This window comes from Hevea brasiliensis, chromosome 4 (genome assembly GCF_030052815.1).
Source record: "Hevea brasiliensis isolate MT/VB/25A 57/8 chromosome 4, ASM3005281v1, whole genome shotgun sequence".
NCBI lineage: Eukaryota > Viridiplantae > Streptophyta > Magnoliopsida > Malpighiales > Euphorbiaceae > Hevea > Hevea brasiliensis.
Genome location: NC_079496.1, coordinates 74,795,797 through 74,805,342, shown reverse-complemented (window position 1 = coordinate 74,805,342; position 9,546 = coordinate 74,795,797). Strand labels below are relative to the sequence as shown.

The following is a 9,546-nucleotide window of genomic DNA, read 5'->3' as shown; positions in this document are numbered from 1 at the left end:
GGTAAGAAAGTCTCCTCATAGTCGATTCCTTGCCTTTGGCGAAACCCTTTCACAACTAACCTTGCTTTATAGGTCTCTACCTTTCCATCATAACCATTTTTCTTCTTGAAGACCCATTTATTTCCTATAGGTGCAATACCTTCAGTAGGGTTAACAAGATCCAAAACTTGGTTCTTATACATGAAATCCATTTTGAATTTCATTGCTTCAATCCATTTAAAAGAATCTTAATCTGATAAAGCTTCTTCATAGGTTAAAGGATCATCTCATAATCAGTTTTTTCATGAATAAACAACTCTTGTTCATCCTCATGAAGAAATCCATATCTCTTTGGTGGATGAGATATGCATGTTGATATGCGAGGAACAGATGTGGATGAATTATCAATAGGCTTAGGTTGAGCGGATGGATCTATATCCATTTGATCTGTTAGTTGATCAGAATTTTCTAATTCCAACTCTATTTGCTGACCTTTACCAACTTCTTGAATAAATTATTTTTCAAGTAAAATGGCATCTCTACTTATCACAACTCTGTGATGTTTGCAAATAGAAATAATATCCAAAACTATCTTTTGGATATCTAACAAATCATCCCTTTTCAAATCAAGTTTCCAACTTATTAGTCTTCAACTTTTTGATATGCAACGCCCCAGACTTCTGTGCTCTAAATAGTGCCATATTCCGTCAGTGAATAGTACTATTCAAAGCCATTCTGAGGACCAAGAATAAGATGAAAATAAAATGAAATAGGCAAAATAAAAATGAGACAAGCAGTATAAAAATTAAAGGAACTATCGTGTTATGAAATAAATCAGTATTACCGAAAAAGTTTGACTATAACCTGATGAGAGGCATTTTGGTCATTTGACACATATAGTTAACTTTTGACCTAAATGTCCGTTAAAATAAGTGACAATAAAATTTTGAAATTCTATTGAAAACATGAAGTATTTATGGAATTAAATAAGAGGACATAGAGGGAATTTTTGAAAATGTTAAAATTTAATTATTATACTTAATAATTAAATTTTATTTTTGGATATCAACAAAGAGACAAAACTAATTAAAACAACTCATCTTCTTCCTCTTAAAAGTCCCTTGGCCGAACCACCATGGAAGACTCCTTCTTCCATTTTTCAAGCTTTCAAGCTTGAATCCTCTACCTTTCCCACAATAAAAACCCTAAATTCCTTCACTAAAAATTTAGTTTACACTTAGAGAAGTGATTGGCTGCCAAGAAAAGCTAGGAAATTGAAGTTTTGGGAAAGCTTGGAATTGGCCACAACAGGTTAGTGCATGTTCTTGCTTTCCCATTTATTTGATCTTTGAATTTGAGTTGAAATGAGTTGATATTGCATGAAAATGAAAGAAAATAATGGGTATAAAGGGTGATAAGTGCATAATTTATTAATTTTACTCCTATCATATTTAGTGTTTCGAGTGTGTTTTTATGCCTAATTCAGTTGATTAAAGTATAATTATCATTTAGGCATATTTTTAGATAGCTGTTGGAATAATTGTGTTAAATAGAGAAATTTTCAGCATTTGCATTAATTTGACCTTTGCTGTGTTTTTCAGATGTTTTTGAAGTTGTGGGTGTCTGAATCCAATGCTATTTAATTCGTTGAAAAGCTAAGTCAAAGCACTACAAATGATAAAGAGGGACCAAAGCCCAGATCAGTCTCTAAAGTTGTCAAAATTAGTTGTGAATCTAATACAAAAGGCCAGACTTGGTGTGTCACGATCAGTTTCAATATTTATTTTGTATCTGGAGTTCTAGATGTCCAAATGAAGCAAACCTAGGCCCAATTGAACCTTAAGAGCCACCTCTACAACTTCTATGAAGGGCTAGAAGTGAAATAAGGCCGTTTTAATTGTTAAAAATGGTAATGAAGTCAAAATTATGGGTTGGACTGTCTGTCAGAATTTGTTTCGATTTTTAGCCCATAACTAGGGCTGTAGACCTCGGATTTGGGCAAATGAGTACCCGTTGGAAAGCTAAGAAATGGGGCTACAACTTTTCTGAAGTAGGCAGAGACAAATTCGAAAGGCAAGTGGCAGAAAAATGGCCGTGATTGCAGAGCAGAAAATCTGTCTTTTGAATTTCAAAACTTTTTCAAGTTTGGCTCTTATTTTTGGATTAGGTTTTTTAGTATAAAGACCATCTTTTGGCAGCAGCCGAGAGGACACCATTCAGACTTTCGAACACCATAGAAGACCTTCATTCTCTATTCTCTTTTTAGATTTCTTTTTTATTTTTCTTTAATTTTCTATAAGCCATGAACATGAGTGGCTAAGTTCTAAATTCAATTCAAGGGATTCTAGTTCTTATGCATGATTTGTGAGGTCAGGTTATTAATTTAAATTATGCCTTTCTGAATATCTATTTTTTCCTGATTTAATTGTTTTTGATCTATTGAATGATTTGTTAGAAAGGCCTATTAGCTAATTATTTGATTTGATCAATTACTAATTTATCTTCATAATCTGTAATTGTTGTGTAAGATTGAATGTGAGTAGCAATTAGGTTTTATTGATTATGATTCAAGTTTTCGATAATAACCTAAGGAAACAATAAGGTGAATTAAATGGTTTATGCTTTATAAATCGTTGTTCAGCTTAACTACTTCCTGCTCTTAAGGCAGTTATTAATTTTATGAGGATTGCTTAATACCAATTCAGTTAATAATTAGAGTCAATAAGAGTGGTGGGCTTGAATTGATGAGTATAGAGAAGTTAGGGGTTTTACCTCGCTGTTTGGTAAATCTAAATTAAGTATTCAATAAGAGATGATTGTATTTCTTTTGTCTATGATCAAGTCATGCATTGGAATGTAAATCACCTTGGACTGAAGTTTGTTTAAATTGAGAGTTTCATATTTAAATTTGGTTCTTTAATTTCTGAGCTTGATTTCTTCTGATTTAGTGTTACAACCTTCCCCCCTTCCCCCCCCCCCCTCCCCCAACCTTTGTTCTTTTTCTGTTACACAAGTGCACGAAAATTTAGTAACTCAGTTTCTATGGTTCGACTGGGATTACTACTTACTGCAGAAAATATTTCATTACTGGTAATTTTAGTTAATTTAATTTTTGGTGGATTTGGCAACCATCAATAATTTTGGCATCGTTGCCAGGGACTAAAGTTTATTGGATTTCATGTTTTTAGTGTTAGGATATTCTCTTATTAACCTTGTTTGTGAAGTGTTATTGTTTTTAGGTTTTCGGTAAAAATTACGGTGCTACTATTAATCGGCAGAATTTTGGTTGAATTAGAAGGGCGCTCCATATTTTTTTTGAAGGAAACGACGTTTTGATCAAGACCTATCAATCCATAGGATTCCTTGGCCCCACCCTCTTGAGGCCAAATTCTATCATTTTCTAGGGTTTTGAGGCAGTTTTCTGTTTTTACTCTGATTTTTTTTTTTTTTTATGATAAGAACTTCTAAATTTGGTAACTTGCTCTTTGATCCAGAAGTGGAAAAAATAGCTAAACAGTTGAGAAATTTGGCTAAGCAATCTAGGCAGATTTTGAGTACATCTGAAGGAGTCCAATCTCCAAGGAAATTAAGTTCGGATTCGGATTCGCATTCTGTAAACGAACTAAGAAATTTTGGAATAAGAATTCTGAAGTTTATTGCCCCAGAAATCAAAGATATGTATAAAAAAATTACAGCTAACAAATAGGTTCCTAATCAAGCTAAACTACCAAAATTGTATCAGAATCATACAACAAAAGGTAAGAACAGATATGCACATAAAAATTCCTAAATAAATGTCCTAAATAAATGCAAAATAAGTGGCAGCTAACAACTGTCTTTCCAATAACCCCCCTCAAGTTGGAGCATGGAGATCTAAAATGCTCAACTTGCGTAGAAGAAAGTCAAACTGATCCTTTCCCAATGCCTTTTTGAAGATATCCGCAAGTTGCATTGAACTACATACATAATCTGTTCGAATGTTACCATTCAATATCTCATCACAGATAAAATGACAGTCCACTTCAATATGCTTGATAAAAATGATAGACAGGATTAGCAGCTATATGCAGAGCTGCTTGACTATCACAATACAAATTCATAGGTTTAGTATGAGCCACACCAAGAGAATTCAATAATCCTTTCAACCATTTAAGTTCATAAGTTGTAGTACTCATAGACCAATATTTAGCTTCAGCAGATGAGCGAGACACTGTCTGTTGCTTTTTAGTCTTCCACGAGATAGGGGATTCACCCAAAAGAACAAAATAACCGGTCAAAGATCGTCTCGTCAAAGGACAGCTAGCCCAATCAGAATCACAGTAAGTAGACCATTTGAGATCACAATTAGCATGCAGTAGTATACCCTAACCTGGATTTCCTTTCAAATAATGCACAACTCTAACAGCTGCCTCCCAATGAGCTTTCTTCGATTGTTGCATGAACTGAGCAAGAATATGCACACAATAAAACAACTCGGGCCAAGTTATTCTTAGATAAATAAGCCGTCCCACCAGACGTCTATACGGAGCAGGGTCATCCACATCATCACTCTCGGTAAGGGCCAGCTTGTGATTTTGTTCAAGAGGAGTTTTAGCCGGCTTGTAACCCAGTAATCGAACTTCTGAAATTACATCCAATGCATACTTACGTTGACACAAGAAAATACCATTCGAGTTTCTGGCTACTTCAATCCCTAAGAAAAATTTCAGCTTCCCCGAGTCTTTTATATGAAAGCAACGACTCAAATAGTTCTTGAATTTTTGTATAGCGGAAACATCATTGCTGGAGATAATAAGGTCATCCGCATAAATAATCACATTCAATTGAATAGTCCTAGCTCAAAAAGTGAACAAAGAGTAATCTGATTATGATTGCTGAAATCCATAAGCTTTCAGAGATGCAGCCAATTTCGCAAACCAACATCTAGGTGCTTGCCGCAAACCGTATAGAGATTTCCGGAGTTTACAAGCCTTCCCTCGTGATTGAGAAGCAAATCCAGGCGGCATCTTCATGTAAACCTCTTCCTCCAAATCACCGTGTAAGAAAGCATTTTGGACATCCATCTGATGGAGTTCCCAATTCTTTGCAGCCGCAACGGCAAGAAAGGTGCACACAGTAACCATTTTTGCTATAGGAGCAAAAGTCTCCTGATAATCTATACCGTCAACTTGATTATTTCCCAATATCACTAACTGTGCCTTGTATCATTCAACACTTCCATCAGAATTGTATTTAATTTTGTATACCCACTTGCTTCCTATTGCTTTCTTCCCAAATGGTAGATTTTCAACTGTCCATGTACCATTATCCTCCAAAGCCTGTATTTCTTTTCTCATAGCCACTCTCCACCATTCATCCTTAACTGCTTCTGCATAAGAGCTTGGTTCATGTCCTGTAGTAATGGCTATCAAAAAACATCAGTGTTGTGTAGAGAATTTATCATAACCCACATAATGTGCTATAGAGTAAGGCGTACCTGAGGAATTAGATTGGGCAGGTGAGCATACCGAGGGGCTTGTTTTGATGGCGTTTGTCACATAATCCTTCAAATGAACACTAGGTTGCTTGGCCCTTTGTCCCCTACCTAGTTGCTCTTCAATAACTTCACCTCTATCCACTCCTTCACTATTTTCATGGATCAATTCTTCCATTTCAGGATTCACCTCACTTTCTCTACCCACACTTTCATCGTGCTCCTTTCCCAAGTTGTTCTCTAAACCATCAACTTCATCACCCAACTCCTCAACTCCATTTTTAATGAGTTCATCACCCATTGTTTTCTCATTTGCATGTGAAAATTCTGTTTTAGCGAATACCACGTCTCTTGATACAAAGTATTCTTTAGTTTCCAAATCATATAATCTCCATCCCTTCTTTCCAAATGGATACCCAACAAAAACACACCTACAACTTCTACTACCAAATTTATCTTTATCTCGATTCAGATTATACGCATAGCACAAACAACCAAAAACCCGAACGTGTTTGTAAGAAGGTACTTTCCCAAAGAGCATCTCATATGGGGTTTTACCATTTAATAACATAGATGGAGTCCTATTAATGAAATACCTGGCTGCAAGTACACATTCTCCCCAAAATTCTATGGGTAAATTTGCTTGGAAACGCAAGGCTCTTGCCACATTAAGAATATGGCGATGTTTTCTTTCCACTCAGCCATTTTGTTGAGGTGTTCCTACACAAGAAGTCTGATGCAATATCCCTTGTTCATCAAAATATTCTTTCAAGCACATAAATTCACTTCCGTTATCACTTCTGACAATTTTCACATTTTTTTCAAATTGGCATTTAACCATCACAACAAATTTCTTAAGAACACAAGCTACTTCTTGTTTTCCATTCAGCAAATATATCCAAATAGCATGAGAGTAATCATCAACAATTGTTAAGAAGTAAATTGCTCCACAAGAAGTTGGGACTCTATAAGGTCCCCACAAATCACAATGTATCAATTCAAAACAACCATCAGCTTTATTATCACTAGAAAAGAAAATCTCTCTTGTTTGCTTTGCTCTAAAACAAACTTCACAAGTTTTATTAGTTTTTCTAACTACGCTACTAGCTTCTGTAATTAACTCTACCACCTTATAAGAAGGATGACCCATTCTCTTATGCCAAAGCTCAAAAGACCCCACATCAGTTACCTTTCAAGCATGTATCGATGTCACTCCCTTGAGAAAGTACAGCCCCTCGCATTGCTCATCCGCTCTAATCAGGTTCCTCTAATTTAGGTCCTGTATAGCACAAATTTTGTTAGTGAGTTGAATAACCAAATTTGAATCATTAAGTAGTTGTGATACAGAGATCAGATTGCAATTCAAATTTGGCACATAAAGGACTCGTTGCAATTTCAAGTCTCCTCCAAGCAACACAGTTCCTTCTTTCACCACTGAGGTCTTTTTTCCATTAGGTAACCAAACTGAGAATGGCACAATGTCACGCAATTCACTCAAAAATGCCAACGTTCCTGTCATATGATGAGAAGCTCCTATGTCAATAATTCAAGGAAATATCCTCTGCATACCTGTCAGCCTCTCATTGCCACCATTCTGACAAGAATTCAACATGCCCAAAGAAAGCGTACAACGCTTCTTCATTTAATCCATTAAGACCCTTTCGATCTGAATCTGTGACAATTCCATGCCCACCATCAACTCCAGTTGCTTGTGTGGCGTTGGCACGAGCAACTCCTCCCTTGCTACGTCCTGCTCCATTGCCATGCTTTTGACCACCTCCTCGTCCAGCAGAAGTTCCACGTGGTCTATTACCCCACCATTCTGGATAACCTATAAGCTGGAAACAACTTTCAGCATCATGTCCCTCTCGGTTGCAGTTAGAACAAATTGAGGATTTGTCTTTATCCCCCCCTGAATTTCGACTTCCTGCTCAAATTGCAAAACTCATAGGATTGCCTCTTTCTTCCTTGGTTTGTGTCATAGTTCGCACCCGCTCTTGCTAAACAACCATAGCATAGGCACGATTCAAATTGGGAAAGGGTTCAGTGCTCAAAATATTAGAGTGCACTGTTCCGTATCCTTCTTCATCCAAGCCCATCAAAAACTGATGAACTCTCTCTTCTTCACGCTTTCTTTCCAATTCAATGGTAAGATTGTATCTGCAGCCTGCACAGATACACACTGGTATCCGATCATAGTTGTTTATTTCATCCCATAATGTTTTGAGTCTTATGAAATAGGGCACGATCGGTTGACCTTCCTACCTATAATTCACCAGATTCGATCTCAGTTGCTGCATTCGTGGACCATTCCCAATCGAGAACCTCTGTTTAATATCCTCCCATAGATCCTTTACGTTCTCCATGTGAGAGATGGTCGAGCGAAGCATCGGTTCAATGGTGTTAAACACCCAAGAAACCAGCATAGAGTTAACCATCCACCAATCTTCGAGTTCCAGTGAGTCATCTGCTGGTTGCTTAATAGATCCATTAATAAAACCATAGTTCTTTTTAGCCCGCAATGCAGTCCGCATAGCTCGCGCCCATTCTTTGAAATTCTTTCCCTTCAACTAAACTTGGGCAATCAAGTTACCTGGGTTATCATTCGAATTCAATGTGTAAGAACTAGAAGTTTTCTTTCCTGACCCAGAACTCTCATTTTTCTTTTCATCAGCCATGGCTATGATACCATGTAAAAGAACTAAGAAATTTTGGAATAAGAATTCTGATGTTTATTGCCCTAGAAATCAAAGATATATATAAAAAAATTACAGCTAACAAATAGGTTCCTAATCAACCTAAACTACCAAAATTGTATTAGAATCATACAACAAAAGGTAAGAACAGATATGCACACAAAAATTTCTAAACAAATGCCCTAAATAAATGCAAAATAAGTGGCAGCTAACAGCTGCCTTTCTAATACATTTAGATTCCGAAAACAAAACCATGGCTGCTAGGACTTTGAAAGAGTTGGCTGCTCCTGATATAAACCAACAGCCTTTTTATATTCAATACCCTGCTTTAAATGTTGCTTTTGAATTAAAATATGGACTAATTTATTTGTTGCCTAAGTTTCATGGTTTTTCAGGTGAGGATCCACACAAGCATTTAAAGGAATTTCATGTTGTATGTTCCAGCATGAAACCTCAAGGAGTTTCAGAGGATCAAATCAAGCTTTGAGCTTTTTCCTTTCTCACTAGAAGGCATAACTAAGGATTGGTTGTATTACCTTCCTTATGGATCTGTCAACTCATGGAATGAGATGAAGCATATATTTTAGAGAAATATTTTCCTGCTTCCCATGCTACCAATATAAGAAAAGAAATTTGTGGCATCCGGTAGTACAATAGAGAGAGTTTGTATGAATATTGGGAGAGATTTAAGAAGCTGTGTGCAAGTTGTCCCCATCATCAAATAAGTGAGCAGCTTTTAATTCAGTATTTCTATGAGGGACTTCTACCAATGGACCATAGTATGATAGATGCTGCTAGTGGAGGAGCTTTGGATGACAAGGCACCAGAAGAAGCAAGAAGGCTGATTGCTAACATGGTAGCAAACTCTTAGCGGTTTGGAATGAGAATGGATCACACACCTAAGAAGGTTAATGAGGTAAATACATATAACCTTGAGAAACAGATTTCAGATTTAACTTCTTTGGTGAGGCAGTTAACTGTAGGGAACATGCAAACAGTTAAGGTACGTGGAATTTGTTTGGGTTTGGGTCATGCTACTAACATGTGTCCTGCATTACAAGAGGATGAATCAAGGCAACATGCTAATGTAGTAGGCAATTATGGACAGCCACAATGCAAGTATGATCCCTTTTCTAATACCTATAATCCAGGATGGCGAGATCATCCCAATTTGAGTTATGGGAATCAATCAGTACAAAACCGATACTAGTAGCAAAGACCACAAGTGAATCAACCACCTCCACCTCCCTCAAATTAAGGTATGTCACTTGATGAAATTGTTAAGGCTTTGGCTAGCAATACAAAATAGTTTCAACAGGAGACTAGAAAAAGCATTCAAAACATAGAGAGGCAGATTGGTTAGTTAGCTTCATCTGTGAGTAAGCTGGAAGCCTAAGG

The 9,546-nt window shown here is 36.6% G+C and overlaps 1 non-coding gene across 1 annotated transcript; it reads right to left on the bottom strand.

Annotated features, from left to right (window-relative positions):
* Positions 1-8,764: 8,764 nt before the first annotated feature.
* LOC131179624 (small nucleolar RNA R71) lies at positions 8,765-8,871 on the bottom strand. The gene has a single exon (XR_009148515.1). It is a non-coding gene; the product is annotated as a small nucleolar RNA R71 (small nucleolar RNA).
* Between the last annotated feature and the right edge of the window lie 675 nt (positions 8,872-9,546).